The sequence below is a fragment of the Lissotriton helveticus genome, chromosome 1_1 (assembly GCF_964261635.1).
Source record: "Lissotriton helveticus chromosome 1_1, aLisHel1.1, whole genome shotgun sequence".
NCBI classification, from domain to species: Eukaryota; Metazoa; Chordata; class Amphibia; order Caudata; family Salamandridae; genus Lissotriton; species Lissotriton helveticus.
This window is the reverse complement of record NC_136057.1, coordinates 432,409,869-432,433,219: the sequence shown is the minus strand read 5'-3', so window position 1 is coordinate 432,433,219 and position 23,351 is coordinate 432,409,869. Positions and strand designations below refer to the sequence as shown.

Sequence of the window (23,351 nt, the reverse complement as noted above, 5' to 3'; positions counted from 1 at the left end):
TTGTGATTGCTTCTTTTTGTAGATACCTCGGTTTTCTCTGGGGTGACCAAATAATCAATTTCAACCATCGACCTCCATCCGGTTTTGAAGTGTGGGGAGTACTAGTGTTTGCTACTGTGATATTGTCTAATCTAAATTACCATTTTGTAGCCTAGGTGATACAGCAGCTTAGTTTTGCTGTAGAATTTTCATGACTGAATTTAGGGCTGCTATGGTCACTTCGCTATTCATTGGCATGTAGTATAATTCCTAACAAGTGTATCAGTTATTCATTTCTCCTTAGTTCAGGCCCATTCCAATATGGTAGCTCCAGTAGCTATCACTAAAGATTCAATTTCATGCATTGTACTCCGTTTGTTTTTGGAGTATGGGAACTACTAGTGTTTGGTACCTTTTGATACTGTTTAATTCACCCTTTTGTAGCCTAGGTTACCAAGCTGCTCGTTATTTTTAAGATTTTTCATGACTGTATGGTGTATTAATAAGGTCACATTGATATTCCTGGGCTTGTAGTACATTTCCTAACAAGTATATTACTTACCGTTTACCATCAGTTCAGCCCCATTTGAATAGGACGGCACCAATATCAATGATCAGTGTATTTCTTTTTTTGACCGACGTGGCAGCCAATTTAGACGCTACAAAATACTCCAGAGTGCATTAGCCTTCACACCCAGATTTATTTGGTTTGCTGAGCAATATGTAGGAACTCCTTGTAGTCAGTCCCTGGCCGCGGTCTCTCATCTTGCTTTTCCACCAAAAAGATATTACTTAAGAAACCAGAGGATGGAGGGAGGAAGGAGCAGTAGCTCCTTTCCACAGGAGATCGCCCACCTCCCTGTCTATCATGACAGCTTGCTCTTCTGCGAAAAACAGAGGCTGCGGATGCACATCTTGGCCCAGGGATCTGTAGAATTCTATCTGAAAACCTCTGACGGTCTGCAGAACCCATACATCAGAAGTAAGCTGTTACCAATTTTGAACGAACAGAGCCAACCGGCCCCCCCACCCTCATGCTGGATGAAGGGGAAAACTCACCTGCTTGGGCATGGAGCTGCCCTCTCGGAACAACTCTGGAATCACATCCATGGAAGCCTCTCTTGGAGAAGAAGCTTCCCTCTTGCTTCGCCTGGTGCTGGTTCTTCTTTAAGGCACTGGGAAGGCCTTGGGTGTAGAAGCGGCCAACCGAGCGCCCTCTGCCACGGCAGGCCCCAACAAAATTCTAGCCCGGAAGGCCTTCTTCATTGACACATGGGCTTGATCTCAAGAAGTGAAGGTAGCCATGAACTTTCCCACCTCTTTTATAAATGACTCACTAAAAAGCCTGCCTTGTGCCACTGCGTCAGCCTCCATAGCCGCCAAATCCCCCAACCTGAAGTCCACCTTCTGAAAGAGGGTAGGACGGATCTCCATCAAATGAGCAGAATTTGTGTTTCCTGTAAAAATAATAGTGTGTCGCGCCCACCCTGAAACGAACTCGGGAGAAAGGGGGAGGTGGGAGGGGTACCCGTCACTCTTGCCTCTTCTGCCAGGTCTAGGATGTTAGTAAAGAGGCTGCAAATATCCAATAACTTATCCTGGCAGGACTTCCAAGAATGGTCTATACCATTCTTATTTATATCCTACATATTTTTTGTAGGAAAGTGGCAATGCGAGAGTCAACCTCTGGGGTTGTTGCTACTTTTCCCAATAGGGAGGGACGAGGACATTCCGCCCTAAGCTTTGCCCTGACCTCCTTCTCTAAGGCCTTGCTCCTCTGACCTGCCACAAATCTTGCAATCTTTTCGGAAGGGGCCCATTCTGCTGAATGAGGGTGAATAAGGTCCTCAGGGTCAAGTAAATTAGACGATATCTGGGGAAACTGAGTGCGCCGGAGGGTGCCAGGGCTGAGAAGGGCTCACGTCCTCATTGGAATCATCCAGAAAATCACTCTCCCCGGGTCAAGAACGGTCTCGAGAGGGAAAACAACCACCTCAAGAGCCGGATGAACAAGAAAAGCCTTCTTAAGGTGCGCAAAAGCATGAAGGTCCATCCCAGAGTCACTTAGAGGTGCAAGAGGGCGCAGAGGGAGCACCCAGCAGTAACCGGGTGTGATCTATCATGGGCAGAGCATCCATATGCCATCTCCATCAGGCAGCGCTCCAAGGTGCCCATGGCCGCCGCTACCACTTGGTGTAGAGGCGTCTACCGCCTCCAAAATTCATCGTCCAAGGGTAGGATCACATGTCGTAAATCAGTACTCAGGACAGCAGGAGCTGTGTTCAGGGCCCAAAATGCAATGCTGCTAGGTTAGGCAATATTTTGGTGGCCTAAAGGCACAACTTGACGACTGAAATAGTCATTAACACGGACATGTGAAGTGCAAGTCAATAGGTCTCTGCCCTGGTGGCCGACTCACCCTGGAACTGAGTTGGGTGTCGAAAACGTCTAGGCCCTTCCCTCTAATGCAGCTGTACAAAGGCGTGCAGACAGCAAAGCAGAATGAAGTAGTAGGAACACACATCCTCAATAACAGGCATCAACTGCAATAAATGAAAATCTTACTGAGCCCCTGCGCGGGCGTCATGGCTTTCAGGTGGCTCGGGGGAGGCACGGTGGTGCCACGGTGACGCAAACTTGTTTCAACGCACTGAGTGCTGACAGCGTGTCCCCTGCGGAGCAACGATAATAGCCGCAGCTCCAGAGCGCCCTTGCACTTTGACAGCAGTGGAATGACATTATTCTGTCATAGAAAAGGAGACTTTAGCGGCCACCTGGGGTGTGGAATACTTCGGACAATATGTGTGGGGTAGGAGAATTCTTCTACGCACTAATCACAAATCTGTTGAAAATTTCATCACCAGGTGGGGCTGGAAAAGGGTCAGTGAGACTTGCTCTCCTCGCATCCAGATTGCATGAGTACAATTTTGAGGTGGAATTCATATCTGGCTGGCGTAATGTGCAGGCAGATTGTTTATCACGTTTGCCCCTGGATTGGAAAAAAGTGGATGAGGTTGGAGTTAAGAGCACAAGGGAAGTCGGTACTGCCAGCTTGGAAGATATGGTTCAGTGGAGCAGCGGTGTGGTTAGATAGGAAGAGTGGATGGACGCCATGCTGCAAGATGAGGTTTTGAAAGTTGTATTAGATCTCTTCCTCAAAGGAGGGCAAAAGGTTAGTACTTTAGCTCACAATGTAAGACCCTTTAACGCTGTAATAGATTCATTATCATCCATAGCTGACCAAATTGTTATGCGGGGAGATAGGATTGTCCCTCCGTTTGGCATTTGAAAAAGGTTGTTTGACATAGCCCATGAAGGTCACCTGGGGCAGACTGTAACAAAGAAGAGATTGAGAAGTGAGTTTTGGTGGCCGGGAATGTATGATGAGGTGGTTGAATGGGTTGAAAGATGCAGTGAATTCAGTGAGTGTGAGAAGAGATTGAAGGTGGGGCCACAAGCAGTGCAGGGTTCCATTCAGGACCCCTGGGAGGTGTGGCATAGTGTGTGCTTTGATTTTTTTAGGCCAATGTCCGGTTTACCTCTCAACAAGAGGATTGAGATGGTTCTCCTGGATGTTCATTCTTGGTGGTTGATTGTGCGTCTTTTTCTGAAATTACCACCCAGGTCACCATAAAAGTAGTGTGCAGCGTTTTTAGAGAGGAAGCCTACCCTACTGTAACAATAACGGATAATGGCACACAATTAACTTGCGGTGAGATGAAATAATTCTTGCGGTTTGGTGATATAAAGCACTCCTGCACTCGACTCTATAATCCCCAGGCCAATAGTATAGTGGAGAGGGCCAATCGCATGGTTAAGGGAGCGGTTCAATTAGCTATCGCCAAAAACTTGGATGTCGAGGAAACCCTGGGTGAGTTGGTGTGGGCTAATCGCACCACAGAGAATGCTGCCACAGGTGTAAATCCCTTTTGTTGCCATGCGAGGGAGAAAACTTAGCACTAAGTTGGTACCCTCATGGGTGAGAGTTTTTGGAAGGGAAAGGAGTAAGTGTTGGTGACGAGTATGTGCCAGCACCTGTCCATGCGCACTTGAAGCATTCTTCAACAATTCAGGAAAAGGGACTAGGTCAAAGTAAGGTCAGGCAGTTGGCAGTAAAGTTGCAGTACGTTTCAGGGCCCTTTTAAAGTTAAAGTAGTTCACCAGTGGCATGTTGTGCTGGTCAATGGCAAAAAAATTAATTTAAGCAGGGTGGCAAAGTTTTGTTCAAAAGACAAGTCACTCAGGCGGAATGTTGAAGGAGGTGTCTGTTCAGGCTACATGTTGGCCCTTGATTACCAGTTGTTGAATACTCCTTCTGCGTGTGGAATTTGAGGACAGCAGGTCCAGGTGGTGATAATTTGGGTGACTAGCGGAGTTTCAATGGTGGTGATCAAGAGGTTCAGTATCAGTATTCCCCGGTCTCACAACAGTGTCATAGACCCCTGCGAGTAAGGGGATATCCACACCACTTGCAAGATTTTGTGGTGGGGTAGTCCTTTACCTGTTTTTCCCTTACGTTTTATACTATCTCTTGGTGTGAACTTCTTCTGCTGGGTTTTACTTTTCAGGAAGACACATATCTTCCCAACTCGCATATTGTACGTTTGGCTACTGTCACTTTCTCTGCATTTATAAGCGCTTACTTTTGTATCGTTTATTTTATGTTCATGGTGATAATTTTGTATATTTTTCTTAAGTTCTTACAGTATAAGTTTGTTACGATCTTCCTTAGTGTTGACAGGAGGGGGGGTATGTCATGATTCCACCCGCCGTGGTACGTCATCACATTGTGCGGAACCTCCGTGAATGGAGATTCTATTGTAAGCGGTGTTCCTCCCTACGCAGCCATATTGGCAGTTACTATTGGCAGTGAAGAGAGAGACACTGCGTCATCTATGTGCCTTAAAGAAATAAACTACTTCCACTGTTCAAAGTCTTCGTGTAATTAAGCTACAACAGAGCACTCAACTGCCAGAGAGCAGGGGAAGAAAGAGGAGTAGTTCTGGAGGGTTTCCTGTATTATGGATACTTGGCACTGTTGACTGGCTGTTTTTCCCCTTTCCTTGTGCATTATAGGAAAGTTATCCTTATGAATGTTGAAGCTGCTGGAGTGGAAAATAAAGAAATGAGAGCACAATCCTCGACCTTCGGTCCTGGCGTACGATTCTGTGCTGTGGATTGGATATATGTGGTGTTGTGGAATTGTGTTGTGAAGTAGAATTATGTGGTTTGGTGTGGAATTATGTAGTTTAGTGTGGAATTATGTGGTTTGGTGTGGAAATATGTGGTTTGGTGTGGAATTATGTGGTGTGGAATGGGACTGTGTGGAGTTGAATTTTGTGGCATGAAACTGTGTGGTGCTGCGTGAAATTATGTAAAGTGGAATTATGTACAAGTAAAGACAAAAGGAGTATACCCATAAACCGGGTTGAGATTTGGGTAAGTCAGAGTGCATAAACAACAGTATCTCAACTGGTATAATTTGAAAGACTGGTAAATAAGCATGCACAAGACATTGCAAGTGAAGAGCATAGGGAGACTCATGGTTTAGTTAAACATGCCAAAGGCATCATGTATTAAATTAAAGCAGGGAGGAACAAAAAGGCATGGGGGGGCACAAAGTAATCGAAAACAGATGTTACAGCACTGTAAGCAATAAATACAAGTGTAACCTGAAAGAATATATGTGCACACAAGTGCTTGTAACACAGGAAGTGGACGGCGACAAAGGGTGCAAGTGAAAAAGTGCAATAATTTAGTAAGCAACTTGAGGTTCACAAAAAAAAAGTATTTTCATGAATTGATACAAAGTCAAATTGTTTTAGTGAACCAGAGTAAAGTGAGCCATAAATTGAACTGGGATGCCACTGCACGCCAGGAGGGGACAATGGGGGTTGTAAGTGCACCGCCACCCCAGCACAAGTCACTTTTAGAGCTGGGGGCGGTGCGCAGATCAACGCTCAAGACCCACCCACCCACACCGAGCAACAGCATTGTCGCAGTGCTAGACTTCTACCACAGGAAACAAGACACACGTGCTGGCAATTTTTAATTAGGAAATATATGTGTAAAATGTCATGCATAGCAGTTTGGGAGTGGGCCCAGCACGGAAGTTACACAAGCTAAAAAGTAAAGGTTAGAGAGTTATGATCCCATACCCCCCATCTTTCATTATCCTAATGTTCTAAAAAGTGTTCCTTTGGTATACATCGTTCTTATTATTAAAGACAACCCTCAAACATGGTGTTACGTTTTAAAATCTGAGTTTGTGCTTATCCAGATCAAGCACTCCTAAAATATACTCTGTACCAGTATGGATGACATTTGACTCCTACAACTTGTAGTCCTCTGCCTTATGTAACATTTCCTATACACCGATTTACACACGTAAGATTCATGGTCTCTGTGTGACGTAAAGTCCTCCGGCACCCTAAACTGTTATGAGTGGCGTTTGTGGTGTCTTATTTGCAGTGCATGCATCCAGCTCTATGGCAACTGGATGGTGATCTGTAGTCAGGTTCCAGCATGTAGAATGAATGGGACAGTTGAGGGAGAGTTGGAAATGCGTTTTAGGTTTCCAAAATAACAGAGGTTTGTGGATTTATCAACACCAACCAGCCTCGCTGGAGTGTTCTTTTTAAGACTCTGAATAGGTTGGTGCACCTTTAAGAAGAACGCACATGGTGTCAACTCAACGCTGCAATACTATCCGCCCAATCTGAGGTTTTTTTTTACTACAAGCTGCATCAATGAAGTGCAAGGAGCTCGTCAGAAATCGTAATGGAGTGGTTCGCTTACATCCTGCATCAGTTCATGCCATGCAGAGGGCCGCATTGATGACAGAACACATTAGCACCCTGTGCAGCGCGGATGTAACAATACCCGTTATTCTGTGTAGCCCAGACCAAAAAATACCGACATGCCTATTAAGAAAACTGGAAACTAGTGAGTTGTTAACTAGTTTATTATCAACCAACACGCATGCTCCAGACATAGAGCGAAGCTGCAGCCGGCTCGGCGATCAGCTGGTAGCTGTCATCTCTGACAATTATCAGCTGGTGACCTCACTGCTGAGACGGTGTCCTCGCAGGGACACCAACGAGAGCGCATTCAGTAAGGTGTCCTGTGAGGGACACACGTATAATAAACATAACAATGCCGAAAACCATTGACAAAGCCAATGAATTTCGCATAGGCGACACCTACTGGCTTTACCAATGCATGTTAAATATAGCGCAAATATAGCGCAAACTCGACCGAGCGCTTTACATGAGCAACTGTTATGTTAAACAAGGTTACGTGCATTATTTATAAGAGAGGAGAGGCTTAAATTGTGGACATCGAGCCAACCGGCGGCTCTGATCTTAAGGCCACACGTCCTGGATAGAGGGAGGCAGGCAGGCAGAAACTACACGAAAGCTCGGCTCGTTATGGAGCCAGAGACAGGCTCGATGTTTCATGGGTTCGCGCAGCTCTAATCAATGTTAGAGGAGACACTTGCATGTCGATCTCCTAGAAATCGTTTTTCCAGTCAGATACTGTAACGAAATATTGAAAAAGGTTACCACAATTTATTATTTATTTAATGCGTTTTTATATAGCGCGGACTTTACCCGAAATCTCAAATATATTAGATTGTTGGGGGTTGAAGTCACGGTGCACCTCCGGCGAGCTAACACCTAAACCCGATTTGACCCAGAGCAGGAAGACCATATCAAGGGAGTCACCTACTAATCCATATTTAAACCCAACAAAATCCTGCTCTTCTGCGGCATACAAATTAAAAACGTAATTAGAATTGTACACAGTGGTATGCGGGGAAGCAATAGAAACCTGCAAACGGTAATTCTGTACAGTTACAGAAACGAGGTTGCGCAGGCAGAGGCAAGCTCTCAATATAACTCACACTGGGCGTCGATTCTTCGTCAAGAAGTTCAAAAACAGCAGGATATGTCAACAAAGCCGCGTTTTCGTTACTTCCGGAAGTTCACACGCAAGATAGTTTCTCATTGGCTCATTTGTTTCTTGCCACATATTCTGATTGGTCAGTTGAAGCTTCCCTCTATGACGCAAGTTCTTCAAAATCCTTTACTCTACGAATGACAATTTGCTTGCCCTGATTGTCCCAAATTATTTCCGACATTCAGTTAATTTGATTACAAAGTTCAAGATGGATAGGCATTGAAACGGCAATGGACCTTTGTTGCAGCTGTGCTTTAGGCTCAAACTCGTTAAAGTCGAAAAGTGGCAGAGCTCTTAAGTTTTTCAGCTACGTTCGTGAGTTTGTACGGCTGCCCGCGGCCCTCGCAGGGATCCACCTGAAAGGGGGGGCCTTTTGTGCCATTTGGGCACAGATTTATTTATTTTATTTATTTATTTTATTTCATTTATGCATTTTTATATAGCGCGGACTTTACCCGAAGGCGTCAGAGCGCTTCACATTAGGAACAGACATGAAACATAATGAGAAACATTACAAAAGAACAGATTGCAAAAACATACGTTACTTGCATAAGGTAATAGTGAGCAAACAAAATACATGAGGTAGTAAAGGTAATAGTGACAATCGTGAGCAAACAAAATACTTGAGTAAAAATTGTGAGCAACCAAAATACATGAGGTAGTAAAGGTAAAAGTGACAATCGTGAGCAAACAAAATACTTGAGTAAAAATTGTGAGCAACCAAAATACATGAGGTAGTCAAAAGTGCACAAGAGGAAAAGAAAGTGACAAGTGTGCAGTTAGAAGAGAAAACAGAGTATAATTAGAGGTATAGTCCTGCAATAGGTGCTAGACACTCAGGCTCAGGAACAAGCGTTACGTGGGCCAGGTGGCACTTGTGCAAGTATCAAGGGTAAAGACATGTGAGAGGTAGCAGCCGTGTGTTGCAAGGGCAGAGTGGTGTGTGCATGTTACAAAAGGGCACCGAACACCAGTACATGGAAAATACTGCAAAAAGGCAGACCCTCCAATCACAGGCATACACTGGGAAGGCACTTCCATGGTCATGGAAAGTAGAAATTATCAGTAGTGGGAAGTCTTCCTCACAAATAGCAAGAGGACGTGAGTTACTTTTGGAGGTGTCTCTGGAGGAGGAGAACTTTGAGGTCCCTTTTGAAGGCCTGGGAGGAGGCGGTGGTCCGGAGCTGAGGTGGAAAGGAGTTCCAGATTCTCACTGCGTTGCCTGAAAAGGATTGGGCCATTGTTCTTTCCTTCTTGAAAGTGGGAGGTTCAAGCAGTAGATTCTCCGCATTGCGTGAACGTCTAGAGCCACCAGAGAGTTTCAGTTTATTCGCCAGGTAGCTGGGAGATGAGGAGTGCAAGGCTTTGTGGGTAATGCAGGCAGTCTTGTAGATAGCTCTAGCCTCGAAGGGAAGCCAGCGGAGGGTGGATAACATCGGCGTGATGTGATCGCTTCTTTTGGCCCCATAAATGAAACGAGCTGCTGAATGGAAGACAGACTTAAGTGGGGACAGGTGAGATTTGGGGAGGCCAGTAAGTAGAGAATTGCAGTAGTCTAGTCTAGAGAGGACCAGCGATTGCACCAGGGTTATAAGGTCCTGCTCCGGGAAGAAGCGACGGATTCCCCAAAGAAGGCGCAGTTGGTAGCGAGCAGATTTTGCAATAGAGTTGATGTGGGGAGTTAGATTGAGTTTTTTATCAAGAATGACACCAAGGGATTTTGCACTGTCGACAATGATGGGTTTATTGTTTAGTAGATTCATCTGATCCATCCATGATTGAACCGGGGGAGGAGAGAGTGAGGAGGAGAAGAGGAGGAATTCAGTTTTGGAGGGATTCAGAATCAATTGATGAGTAGACATCCAGTTTTGAATGGAGTCAAGAGTAGATCTTAGGATGGAGAGATCATGAGTGGAGGCAACCTTGAGGTAGAGTTGAGTGTCGTCTGCATAGAGATGATAGTGAATCCCAGATTTGCTTAGGAGGTTTCCCAGTGGTTCTAAGTAGAGATTGAACAATGTTGGTGCTAGTATTGATCCTTGGGGAACACCTTGACCCACCGCCACAGGAGAAGAGAGACTGTTCGCTATTTTGATCATTTGAGATCTGTCAGAGAGGAAGGATGCAAACCACTTAAGCACAGAGCCCTCCATGCCCGTTCTCTGTTGAAGAATATTGAGGAGGGTGTTGTGATTAACAGTGTCGAAGGCTGCGGAAAGGTCAAGGAGAATTAGCAGACAGGACCCCCCTGAGTCGAGTATCCTCAGCGCATCATCAACCACTTGCAGAAGGGCTGTTTCAGTGCTGCAGTTTTGGATGAAGCCGGACTGACAATTGTCAAGAAGATCATTGTCCTTGATATGACGAGAGAGTTGTTTTGCTACACATCTTTCTGTGATCTTCGCAAGAAAGGGAAGGTTAGTGATGGGGCGGAAGTTGTTGAGGTCATTCGCATCAGCAGTGGGCTTTTTAAGCAGAGGGGTGACCTGCCCAGTTTTGAAGGAGACAGGAAGGGAGCCTTGCCAGAGGGAGAGGTTGATCAGGGTAGTCCAATAGGAAAGGGAATGGGTATAGAAGTCCAAGGCAATGGCACTGGGGATAGGGCCAAGAGAATGGTTGGAGGGCTTTGTTTCCCGTATGCACTTGAGAAGGGCATCTTCAGATATGGGGTCAAAGCTCTGCCAGATGGCTAAGGATTTGCGCTCCTCTGGAGGTTTAGGATGAGCAACCTGATCCACAAGTGCTTTCACTTTTCCATCGAAGAAAACAGCGAAATCCGCTGCTCTCTTTGAGGAATCCTCCACCTTGGAGGTTGGGGGAGAGCAGCTCGGAGTCTTGATGAGATCGAATAGTTTTTTGGGTCTATTTTTGGCGGAGTCAAGGAGGGTTTTGAAGTGCGTCGCTTTCTCAAGGAAGATGTGTTTGTGGTACTTGCATCTTGCTGTGCGAAGCAAGGCTAAATTGTCATTGGAGGGCAATTGTCTCCATTGCTTCTCCAGGAATCTTAGCTGCTTCCTTTCATCATAAAGGGATTTGTTGAACCAAGGTGCTGAGGGAGTGGGCCTTATCCTTTTGCTTTTGAGTGGAGCGACGTTATTAATTTCAGCTGCAAGAACTGTGAGGCATTGGGAGGTGAGATCGTCAACAGCTATGTTCGGGTCTAGTCTTGGAAGGGATAGCAAGGCTGATTCACAGAGGGGACCGATATCAATGTTTTTGGCATCACGGAACCAGGAGATGGCCCTCTTGGGTTGGCCAAGAGTTATAGAGTGTGAAAGTTGAAGGGAGAATGGGATGAGGTGGTAGTCAGACCAGTCTACATGAATTGGGGTATTAGTAGAAAGCATGCCTGCTTTAGAAATAACAAGGTCTAGGATTGCGCCTTTGGAGTGGGTTGACTCGGTGCAGTGTTGGATAAGATCATTTGCAGAGAGGAAGGTGGCCAGTGAGTTCGCAGAGGAGTCATGCGGTGCGCCCCAGTGGAGATTGAAGTCACCCACGATGGTCTGATTGTCACTTTGAGAGTATTGGTCGCTGATGAAGTCTTTGAGATCTTCTATAAATGAAGAGCCACTACGAGGCGGGTGTTAAATGATATGGAATCTGAGCGGTGAACGGTGTTGCAATTGAAGTTCAAGAGAAAGGCATTCAAAGGTGTGGGGGGAGCTGATAGGAGACGCCTTAAGTTGGAGGGCGTTTCTGAAGATGACTGCAACACCTCCCCCCGTGTTTTCAGTTCTGTCATTCCTAAATATGGAGTAACCTGTGGGTAATAGGAGATCAAAAATAGCGTGAGAGGTATCTTTGAACCAGGTCTCTGTCAGGAAGAGCATGTCAAGATTGTGAAGGGTGATGGTGTCGGAGATTTCAAGTTTGTGTTTTACTGCAGATCTGCAGTTGTGAAGCATACAGCGCAGCTCTGTCAGGACTGTTTTGGTGACGGGGGCACTTGGGCTCTGAAGAGTGATCGGGATATTGTATATTTGCGGGGGTGCTCGGGAGGTTTTAGGTGGACGCTTTGTTCTGATAGAGGTGATGGTCGGACTAGTGTAGACAGTGGGGTTGCTAGGGTATGCCTGTTGAAGAAGGGTGGCGTTCAAGGGCTTGTGCGAGTTAACGACGTTTGCAGACGAAAGGTTGAGCTTGGCTGTGTTGGGGTGAGGGGGCGAGGTGCAACTCCGGGGAAGTTGGGAGGGAGTAGAGGTGCATGGAGGGGTGGAGATCTTAGAGCATAGAAGTGAAATGGCAACTGTAAGCTGGGAGATGGAGGTGATCAGGGAGCCTAGCGTATTTTCCAGTGAGAAAGAGGTAGAACATGGAAGGTTGGGTGGCTCGACTGAAATAAGGGGGGGTGGAATTGGTGGTGGAAGGCAGGGAGAGGTGGGGGGACAGGAGGTGAGTCGGGGGGCGGTGTTCACAGGTGAGGAAAGGTGGAGGTTGGGTGCGGACGTAAGTGAATTGGGTGTTAAGGGAGAGTTGTCATTGTTGGTGTTGCATGAGGGGGAGGAATTAAGGACAAATTTAGAGGGAGAAAGGTGCGGAACACGTCGGTAGGGAGGTAGGAGGGGGGAGGCCTGTGTGGCGACATGGGAATGTAGGAGGTTTGGGAGGAAAAGGGGTGCAGTGGTTGCGGAGGTCCTGTCAGTTAGGAGAGGTAGCGTTGAGGGAACGGTCATCTGGCAGAGTGAGGGGGGTTGAGAGAGAGGGAAGTTGAGGAGGGAAAGTGTTTCTGCTGGGCCCGAGGGAGGGAGATGGAAGGTGTTACTAGGAGGGCAAAGGGGGTAGTGCGGCAGTACTGGAGGAGTAGGAGGGAGGAGAGAGATGCAGTGGGAATGTGGCACAGACGGGGTGTATGACAAGGGGATGAAGGGTTGGAGAGGAGGGAGGGAAGGAGGGCTAAGGGGAGCATAGGGAAAGTTAATTGGGGGAGAGTGTTGGAGGAAAGGTGGACTAAAGAGGGGGGTGATGGGAAGAAGTATGGGGGAGGAGAAGAAGGGGGTGATGGGAAGAAGTATGGGGGAGGAGAAGAGATTGGAGTATCGTGATAGTGCAGATGGGACTAGGAGCATGTTAGCTAGTGGTAAGGCTGAAGTAATGTGGGAGGGGACATACTGTGGGGGGGGAGGAATAGGAGATGAGGTGAGTTGTGGGGGGGAAGGAAGAGGGCCGGCCTGAGCTTCTCGAGAGTGCAGCCAATTGGAGTGAGGTGGGGTCGGCGGAGGAGAAAGGGAGTAATGGGTGGAGCTGGAAGGAGAGTCAAGGGGAAACCCGGTTGCAGAGGAGGGGAGTAAGGAGGGGAAGAGGTGGTCAAAGAGCGAGAGGCAGGAGTCTTTGCCTTGGATCATAACAGTACCGTTGTTATAGAGTGAGATAGTGAGGTAGCCATTGAAGCACCCAGAGGGGGACATTTTTAGTTGTTTCCCATAAGGGATAGAGGAGGAGGAGGTGACGTTAAGGGAATTGTAAAAACTGTTGGACCAAGAGGGGGTGTCGCGAGTGAAGAAGATGAAATCGTTTTTGAGCCTCCCAAGACGACCATTGTAAAATTGATCCACAAAAAGGGAGTCCGGGAAACGTTCAATAGTGTTATGCTTCAGTCGTTTTATTGTAGCTTTAGGCTGGTCGGGAGGATAAATGATTTTGTAGCAATTGGCTCCAGTCTTAACTCGAGAGGTAGCCATGTTGGGAGGATGAGGCGAAGGAGGGTGGGGGAGAGATGAGAGGGGTGTTACTGGGAGAGCAGTAGTGAGGAGAAATAAGAGGGCAAAAAGGGGGCGCATAATCCGGGTTAGTGTGCCGTCAGGCTGTAAAAGGCCTAAACGATGCAGCTGGCACTACTTGCTGCGCAGCTGTAAAAGGCCTAAACGGTGCAGCTGGCACTACTTGCTGCGCAGCTGTAGAAGGCCTAAACGGTGCAGCTGGCACTATTTGCTGCGCAGCTGTAAAAGTGTTTAAAATAAATACCACACAATTAAAGAGTTAAGCGGATGGCGATTTTGACGGAGGAATGCATTCCGAGGGCTGTCCGATTGCTGCAGGAAGCACTGGCCGTGAAGATGAAACATCTGGAAGACAGGCTGTGGACTTACTTAATACAGCTCGGTAAATAGGCGTGCAGGTGCGCGCGGCGTCGAGGTCTCCAATTCCGCCATTTTCCGGTCTGGTGGCATGGGCTGGTCGTGAAACAGCAGTACTGAGCCAAAATGGCGACCGTTAGAGGCTGTGTCAGTAAGATTGAGCTAAAACAGGCAGTTTCAGGCAGTTTCAGCAGTGCTGTGATTGGAGTCGGGTGGCGCCATTTTGGAGCACCTTTCTCATAAATGACTGTAGGTGGCGCTATTTTAGGATCCACATTGAGTAATGGCTCTTTAATTTCGAAAGATTGTTTTCCTATATCTTTGCAGTTTTATATAGCGCGACTCTGGCTCGAGAGCACTACAGCGCTTTGCAAGAGACACCAGACACCTTCCAGGCACGGGGAAGAGTGGTTTTCTCAGGTGCTGCCTTGGATGCTCTTCAGATCTCCTCAAGGCGCCCTGGGCCTGAGTCAATGTAAGGCCCCCTACTGCCTGCAGTGGAGAACTTGTAGGGCCCTCACTAACCGAATTTGTGTCAATTTACAAAAGGCGCCTGCCCTGTCCCGGGCGCCGCCATCTTAATGACAGGCAGCCATGGCAAGGGTAGTCTGTGATCTGGCCCCCAAGCTAGGGTGACCAGGCGTCCCCTTTTTTGCCAGGACGGTCCCTGTTTTTCCCCATCTGTCCCAGCAAATTTCAAGAACTTTAGCTCATGTCCCAGATCTTAGAGAGGCTTGACTGAAAACGGTGGGAGGTGTTTTCCATGCTTTACAAAGCAGGGATAGTTAGCAGCCGCTCCAAGAAAGCAATTTAACTAACAGGCAAGCCACTGGGCTCAAAAATTGCATTTTATGTATGTTCTTACTTCCTGTTCTGTAATTCTCTGCTGAGGAGCTCTCTCATCGCTTGAAGTAAAATGGTAGACCTTCTTCTACTTTTATTAAATGTCCCGGTTTTTGGCTTTAATATTCGGGTCACCCTACCCCAAGCGTCCCAGCCAGTCAGGGGGGGTGGGGGGCTTTTCCAGGAGCAGTGGGGGGCAATGTCACGCGTTGCTCACCTTTTGAAGCACCGTGCTCTAAGCCTCCGGGGCGAGTCAGCGAGCGCCGTCACCACGTGGACGCCATTTTGAGGTCAGGCACCTCGGGCTTGAAGAAACTGTGCCGGTCGAGATGGGGGGGGGACCGTGCCAACTGCCCCGGATACCGCCCCCGTGGAGTGCTGGAGAGGGTCACCGGCACCGTCGAAGGTGTACAGCCCCTCGGTGACACTGCCGCTGCAGAGGCGCTGATGACAGGGTCCGGCTGCTCTCGGACCTCCGCCAGCGCAGGACGGGTCCTCCGTTGTTGGCAGTCAGGGATGTAAGGTCGGCGCCTCGCTCTACTTGGGTACGGAGCACTCGCCAGGCTCCCTCGCAGCCGGAGATCGCTTGTCCCGGCTCGTTACTGCTGGATGGTCCACCGTCATAACTACCAAGGTTTTAGATTGCCATTTGTGAGTGACTCACAAAATGTCACAAATTGTGACATTTTCATAATTTCAGTGAAATTATCAGTGACATTTCAAAGACTACAAGTGACACGTTCTTACTTGCAAAATCAAGCAACGAAATCAAGCAATGAAGACGAAGGAAACATATAAATACCATAAATTACACCCATTTGAGCAACAAGAAGCTCTGATAAGATCTTTCAACTTCTGAAAAGCACCATAAATAGAAGAACACTAACCACTCTGTCCATGCCACCCACCCCACTGTGATGGCATTATAGTAGGTATATCCATGCCACTCTTTTGCGCCCTCTTCTTCCTAGGCCGAGTGATTGGCAGGTGCAGCCTGCAGTAAGCTCCCAGGCACCACTTTCTGCATTGTAATACAAAGATGTCTAATTACAGGGGGCCTGCTCGCCACCGACTGAATCACTGGGCAATTAAGAGAAACCGTAAAACTACACAGCCGAGGATTTACAGGCCTACCGACACGTCCCCGCAGGAGACACTCATAAGAGGGCGGCCCCTTATTGCCACAAGATGGCACACTGGGCAGCCCAGTGTTCCGAGATCCCCGATGGGGTCCCGCTCGTCACTTCCTGCCGGATGGGGGCGGGAGAGAAGTATATATTCCTCCCCCGCCCACCTGGCGGCCTCTTTGTCCCCTCACCCTGTCGCCGTTTCCCTCCCTACCGCTTACCCGGCGCTTTCAGGGTGGGGGGAATGTCTCCTAATGTTTTTATTTGTGTTGCAGGCGGAGTTACAGGGCGATCCAGAGGCGAAAAGGTACCCGGGAGTACCCTCTTCAGGAGCACAAAGGGTGCTGAGGCCTAATAGTCCCAGGAAGTCTGTGCGGTGGACCCTGGGGTGCGACGGCGCCCCGCTATCCTAAGGTCGGTTGGAAACCTGTACAACTGGGGGTCGCTTGAACGCTCCGTCCCTCGTAGGGGGGGCGTGAGCAAGAGGATGGATCAATGGTTCACCGGAAGTGGGAGGGGCTATCTCCTCACCACAACCGCTCGGCTAAGGCCATGATGCAAATTGGCCCATCAGGTGGTAGGCCGCGAGGGGCGGCTTGCCTTTGGATCGCCTGTAAGATAACCCACCATGTTGGCATATGTGTATGCTAATAAACCTGCAGCTATTTTCTCCAACTAAAATTGTCTTGTCTGCTTATTTATTTATGTTTCTGCGAGAGGTCTGGGGAGTGGGCCGATATTGGCACTATGTCTAATGCACAAAAGATGAAATCCTGTCCGAATCAGCCTTCCACTTGCGTGTGCCAAGTAGGCTCTGGCCGAGGAGGGCCGCAGGCACAACCCGAAAAAGCCTGAACAATGATGACGCATTCCTAGAAACTTGCCTGGAATCAAAGCACCTTTTAACAGTTTTATTTCTACTTCCCCGTATCAATGTTTCTGCATGTTTGAAACTCGTTTGCAGTGAAAGACTAGGGACGGCCTCCAGAGGTCATTATCTGCAAATGAGGCCAGGCAGCAAAAAAACACACAATCACAAAACCTAAAGTGAGGCCTCAGGAAATGCACTTCACTGCAGATAAACTCATAAGAAATCTCGACCTGTACTGCGGTCGTCAATAAGGGCGGGCCGCCAGAGCTGGTGCGAGTAGGAGGCAGCGCTGCGAGCAGAGGCCATGATTGCGATCAGAAAACCAGTTACCAGCCTGAGCCTCTCACAAACTCCCAGCTCTGGCACCAGGACGTGATGTTCCCTGCGGCACCATGCCACATACAACCTAAATGGGCCATTCTCTCGGGCACTACCTCATGATGTCAGGCGGCAGGCTGTCTGACTCAGAGCAGCGCAGCGCCATGGCAATCCCCTGAGACCGATACATTGTAGCAATGCAGGCATGAACCTAACTGCAGCTCATAGCTCTGTGGCGAGCATACCAAGCCTGCAGGTGCACAGCCCGTGGTCCCAACGTGATGCCATTGCCAGCTGCCACACGCCAGTTAGGCTGCAGCACTTCAGCTGAGACACGATGGAGAATGCATCATATGTGTGACAATACATTTCAGTGCGGTGATGTAGAGTACCTGAGGCGTGATACTTGGCAGGACTGCGTGGTCTAGTGGTTGGACTCAGGGAAGGAGTCCTTTAGCCTTGGCGCACTAGGTGCGTCACTGCCGGTGCACAGAGGACGGGGGAGGGTACTTATACCTCCCCCGCCTTTCTGGCATCCTCTTTGCGCCGGACATGCCGTCAGTTGCTGCTGTCTCGGTGCCTAGGCCAGGGCCCGTGTGGGACCCCATCCCAGTTGCAAGCCCTCTGGCCTGGCTCCGCATGAGGTCAGCTGGGTTGTGGCGAGGAACTGGGACGGGGGCAGGGTAAGGGAGGGCTCAAGCTTCCCGGCCTCATGCAGCACAGGCCTGACCAAGCAGCAGCAAACAAAGGAGATTTTCTAGCTCCTCTTTCCACCCACCCATGCACAGTCCTTCTGGCATCAGCGCTTCCCCTGAGGGCTCCAGAGGCGATGCTGCAAGGGGCTTCTCCTCTTTGCTGCCATACTTGTCGTCGTTCGGGGATCGTAGCGCTGGGCCGGAGCTCCTGGGGAGTGTAGGAGAATCAGCAGTGAGTTGGCCCGTGCCCCCCTTCTCACGGTTCCTCCCTTGAGAAGCCGTTGTTCCCTGTCTCGCTACAGACAAACTCCCCCGTGCCATTTTTCCAGCTGGCGGCATTTTTCCAGCTGTTGCACAAGGCCGCGAGTAGGCTGCGCCGTGGCACAGGTCCTGGGTAGGAGCACCTGGGGGGTGAGGAGGGGGGGCACGAGGGTTGGCCACGGATGTATGTCATGACAATGCGGGCTTTACCCCGCGCTGCCATTACGACGCATCCGTTACAACGCAAGTCGTTACAACGACTTGCGCTGTAGGCGCTGGATTGTGAAATAGTTAAATTTTCTATTCCACTCCAGCCCACGTAACAATAGGGAAGGTGTTGGAATAGAAAATAAAACTATTCCTTTAACAAGAGCGCCCTCCAGCGCAAGTCGTTGTAACGACTTGCGTTGTGATGGCAGCGTCGTAATGGCAGCGTGGGGTAAAGCCCGCGTTGTCATGGCTGTTTACCGACCAGAACACATGTTTTGCTTCAGTGTATCCACACGCATACATTTAAATGTGTTTCCGCCATCTCTGGCTATGTTTGCACACTTACCATGAGTTGCTTTCTGTTGCAGGACTACAACCAACAGGGAGTTGCCTGCAAAGAGGGCCAAGCGATGCTTCGCATCCCGTAGATTAACTAAAATAAATGCATTCCTCATCTATCCAGCAATGCTACCCAGCACGGAAGGTGAAAGGAATCTTTGAGGACTCGTGTATGGCCAGGGGGGGCGCAATGCCACCTTTGGTGTTCTTGAAGTGAGGAGGTACAGGACTTTGGTTACCGAATGGCGTCTGCAAATATTTGCTCCCCGTCGCCACACGTGGTACAATCGCCTAGAGTTATTTAGCTCTAAGTACCTAATTAAAACTCAAGGATTTCCACAGAAAATGGCCCGTTTCACCCTCGTATCTGGGAATTAGTCTCTGCTGGTTCCAGGCACATTGTCTGTGTCTATGACGGGTCGAATACATTACAGGTTGAGAGAAGGACCAATTTGGGGCAGACAGAGGTGTCAGTGGTAATAACTACCAGCCCGAGGGGTGAAGCAGGAACACCCCGTCAGCGCTGCACATGGGTAGTCCTTAGAAGAGAGTAATCTGCAGTGCGAGGGGGTTAGTGATTCATGAGTCAATTATCTTCCTGCTCACCTCCCGTCCGTCCGGGCTCAGGCCAAGTAGTGTGCCAAGGATGAACTGCACGCCACCGTTTGGCATTGTGATGCTCTTACTCTCGGCTCTCCGTCGCACCTTGTGGCTGAAGGCAGCGTTGGGGCAAGTGCTTTAGCCACCTGATGCTGGCTTGGTGGGCGGTGATACAGGGTGGAGCGGGTGCTTTGGAGCTCCGAGGAGATTCTCGGTTGGGGCAGTGGTTATGATCGTGTGCTCACCTCCTGGGTTAATCAGAGATGTTTTTGCAGCTTTCTTTGTTCCTCCTTGACTGTCTGTGGCCCGAGGGGCTTTGAGGAGGGGCGTGTGTCTGCAGGTTTGGCTCAGCCCAGCCGTCCCGCCAATGGGCTGGGGCCGGTCTGTTGCCAGCGGTAGAACGGGCTTCTCTGGGGGGGGGCTGTCTGTGTGCCCCCGAGGGGGCCGCTTGCTCCCCTCTACCCTTCCAAAGGTGCTTGTCCGAGGTGGCGCGGGCTGCCTATGTTCTCCCGCAGCACGGTGTTCCGAGGCCCTCTGTCAATTGGGGGGGTGGCTCACTTACTTGGTGGGCTTGCCCGGGTACCCAGAGGGGCCACTTCAATTGTGGCGGGATGTGCTCCCCTGCTACTATGTCGCTCCGGGGAGCCAGTACTCGTGGTGCAGGTAGCGCTTGATGGGTGTAGCGGCTCCTCCACCACCGGTAACAGAGCAGTGCGGCACAAACGTTAGGCAGTGTCATGTTGTGTCGTAGTTAGCGGTTAATGTGGGGTCCCCCTTTGGTAACCATGTCCCATGCACCCCGTGACTCAGTCGGTATCATGCTTTATCGGTGCATGTATGGATATATTAATTGCAATGTTAGTTAGCACAAACCCTATACGAAGGTGTCGGAGCGCTTTGCAAAGGGACCAGTTTCAGGACATAAGACTTTGGGGTCGCGGGTTCAGCAATACCTGGCCTTGGGGCGTGGCTTGGATGGCAAGGAGGCTGGAGACCTAAGTCCGGAGCTCCCGACCCCCAAGTCGAACGAGCGGCGCGCATCGTAGTCTAACGCGAGTGAAACGGGCCCAAAAGCAAAGGAGGTGTGTGGGAACCGAACAGGCACCACATGCGAGGCTCAGCGGAAAAAAAGTGCAAAGAACGAGGTGACGGCGTAGGGGAAGACGAGCTGCCAGGGGGAGAGAGGAGCGATCCCAAGATGGCGGCGTGACCAAGAAGACCCGGGGAAGATAACAAGCCGCACAGACGACGGGCAGAGCCAGCCCGAAACACAGCAGCCGACCGCTCCGGTCCCCCCGTCTCAGGAAGAGAGAGAGGCAGTCAAAACGAGCGACCGGTGCAGCCGGCTCAACCGCTGGGGGAACAACCAAGTAAGCAAGCAAGCTCCGGCATAGCGAACAGCGTAAAGAGATCAGCGCAACAATCGCGCTGGTCGCCTTCTTACAACCCGCATCTCAGAACGAAGGCTGAAATTTAAAAAGGGGCAGACATTCAAGCACAGCCCAACAAGCGTCAGGGCAGCGGGGAAGCCAACAACAAGGCGGCCATCTTGGTGAGGGGCAGGAAGCACAGGGCGGCCATCTTGCCAAAGCACCTCATAGCGGTACACCCCCCAGTGTACGATAACCCAACAAACAGCGCAAAGCAGGTCAAGAGCAGCAACGAGCAACCAAGTAAGCAAGCAAGCCCCGGCATAGCGAACAGTGCAAAGAGATCAGCGCAGCTAACGCGCTGGGGGAACAACCAAGTAAGCAAGCAAGCTCCGGCATAGCGAGCAGCGCAAAGAGAGCAGCGCAGCAAGCGCGCTGGTCGCCGTCTCACAACCCGCAACTCAGAACGAAGGCTGAAATTTAAAAAGGGGCAGACTTTCAAGCACAGCCCAACCAGCGTCAGGGCAGCGGGGAAGCCAACAACAAGGCGGCCATCTTGGTGAGGGGCAGGAAGCACAGGGCGGCCATCTTGCCAAAGCACCTCACAGCGGTACACCCCCCAGTGTACGATAACCCAACAAACAGCGCAAAGCAGGTCAAGAGCAGCAACGAGCAAACAAGTAAGCAAGCAGGCCCCGGCATAGCGAACAGCGCAAAGAGATCAGCGCAGCTAACGCGCTGGGGGAACAGCCAAGTAAGCAAGCAAGCTCCGGCATAGCGAACAGCGCAAAGAGATCAGCGCAGCAAAAACGCGCTGGTCGCCGTCTTACAACCCGCAACTCGGAACGAAGGCTGAAATTTAAAAAGGGGCAGACTTTCAAGCACAGCCCAACCAGCGTCAGGGCAGCGGGGAAGCCAACAACAAGGCGGCCATCTTGGTGAGGGGGAAGAAGCACAGGGCGGCCATCTTGCCAAAAGCACCTCACAGCGGGACACCCCCAACGTACGATAACCCAACAAACAGCGCAAAGCTGGTCAAAGCAGCAACGATCCCCAAGGGGCAGCCATTAAGACACAGCACAGGCACAGCAAGCAGCAGCAGGGGCGCCGACAATAACGCGGCCAAAAACGAGCAAGCGCACAAGTGACACGCACAGGCGGGTGAGCCCAGGCGGCGGCGTGAGGCGGAACGGAAACAGCGAGGGGCACGGGAAGACTAAGCACAACAAGCCCCAAATAAAGAGATAGAAGGTGCAGGCAGCCACCTCGAAGCAGACAAGGCAGCAAGTACACACGAGCACGAGGGGTGGAAAGGGGAAGCCCGGAGAGCGGTGGGAGTTGGGAGCAACAAACGACCACCAGAACAAAGGCAAAAGGACCAGAGGGCACTGCGCAGGAGGCTGGCGGAGTATAGGACAAAAACCAGAGTGGTCAAGTGGCCACCCAGGTTCAGAGACGACCCCACAGCGTCGATAAGCACCCTGAGGGTCAAAGAGGGTAAAGGGGGAGACAAGGCCGCAAAAAGACACCCGCCAACAGAAGGGAAACCCAAGATCAACCAAGCCAAAAGAGGGACCGAAGCCATGGCAGGCAGAGACGGGAAACAAGGCACAAACGACCTGAAGAAGAGCAAGAATGAGACCCCACCCTCCCCGGGCAAAGAGCGCAACAACCATGGGGATGGCACAATCACGCTGGACACGCTCCTGAAGAAAATAACCGAGGGGAACGAGCTGGCAAAAGCCACGAAAAAGACAGTAGACAGCATCCAGATGGAGCTAATAGCAATCAGAGCTGAACAAAGCAGAGCCAATGGCAGAATAGACGAGGTAGAGAAGAGAATAGGCATGCTCGAGGACAACGCAAACATAACGCATAAGGACATGGGCCTTGTGATAAAGAGAACAACGGCGCTACAAAAAGCCATGGCGGAGCAGGAGGACAGGAGCCGCAAGGGGAACATAAGACTCCTGGGAGTTCCCGAAGAGGAAGAAGACACACCGGGGGCATGCGCCCTGATGCTGGAGGCTTTAATACCTAAAATAACGGGACTCAGCTTCGACAAACCGTTGGAAATCACCAAAGCATACCGCATACCAGCCAGGAAGCAGATGAACAGCAATGCCCCCAGACCCATTATATGCAAACCCCTAAGAGAAAACCAAACAGAGGCGATATTTGCTGTAGCCAGGAAGGGCCGCCCGATGCTGATAAATGGAAGCAAAGTAACCATCACCCAAGACTTCTCCAAACTAACAGTAGAGGCGAGAAAAGGCTTCCTAGCCCAAAGAGAACATCTGCGGAAAAAGAATATCGCATTCACATTCGCAGGCCCATCCAAGATGAAAGTGACAGATAGGCATGGAAGCAGAATCTTTGACGACCCCAACGACCCCCACCGTTATCTACAAGGCCCGGAACCAGAAGAGATGGAGCTACCGAGCCCTGGGGCAAAGAGAAGGGCATCCTCTGACGAAACACATGAAGGAGGCGAATAAGAAGGAGTGTTTGGAGTAGTAACACGCATGCGCAACACTGCACCGAAACTCCGGTCCGACCTTAACAACAACCGCAACCTACCTCAACAACGACCAGGGAACATTCACACACCAGCAGCCGCCGATCATAACGAACAATATGCTTGGGGCGGCCAAGCACCGAGAATCTGGCTGTCAAACAACGAAAACGACCGCAGTTAC

At 50.0% G+C, this 23,351-nt stretch overlaps 1 protein-coding gene across 1 annotated transcript in view; it reads right to left on the bottom strand.

The window, feature by feature from the left end:
- Positions 1–7,953, bottom strand: part of CDPF1 (cysteine rich DPF motif domain containing 1) — a 195,828-nt gene extending 187,875 nt beyond the window's left edge. Inside the window, exon 1 of the mRNA XM_078673811.1 lies at positions 7,886–7,953. The gene's annotated coding sequence lies outside the window, so the exon portion shown is untranslated. The remainder of the gene's footprint in view (positions 1–7,885) is intronic.
- Between the last annotated feature and the right edge of the window lie 15,398 nt (positions 7,954–23,351).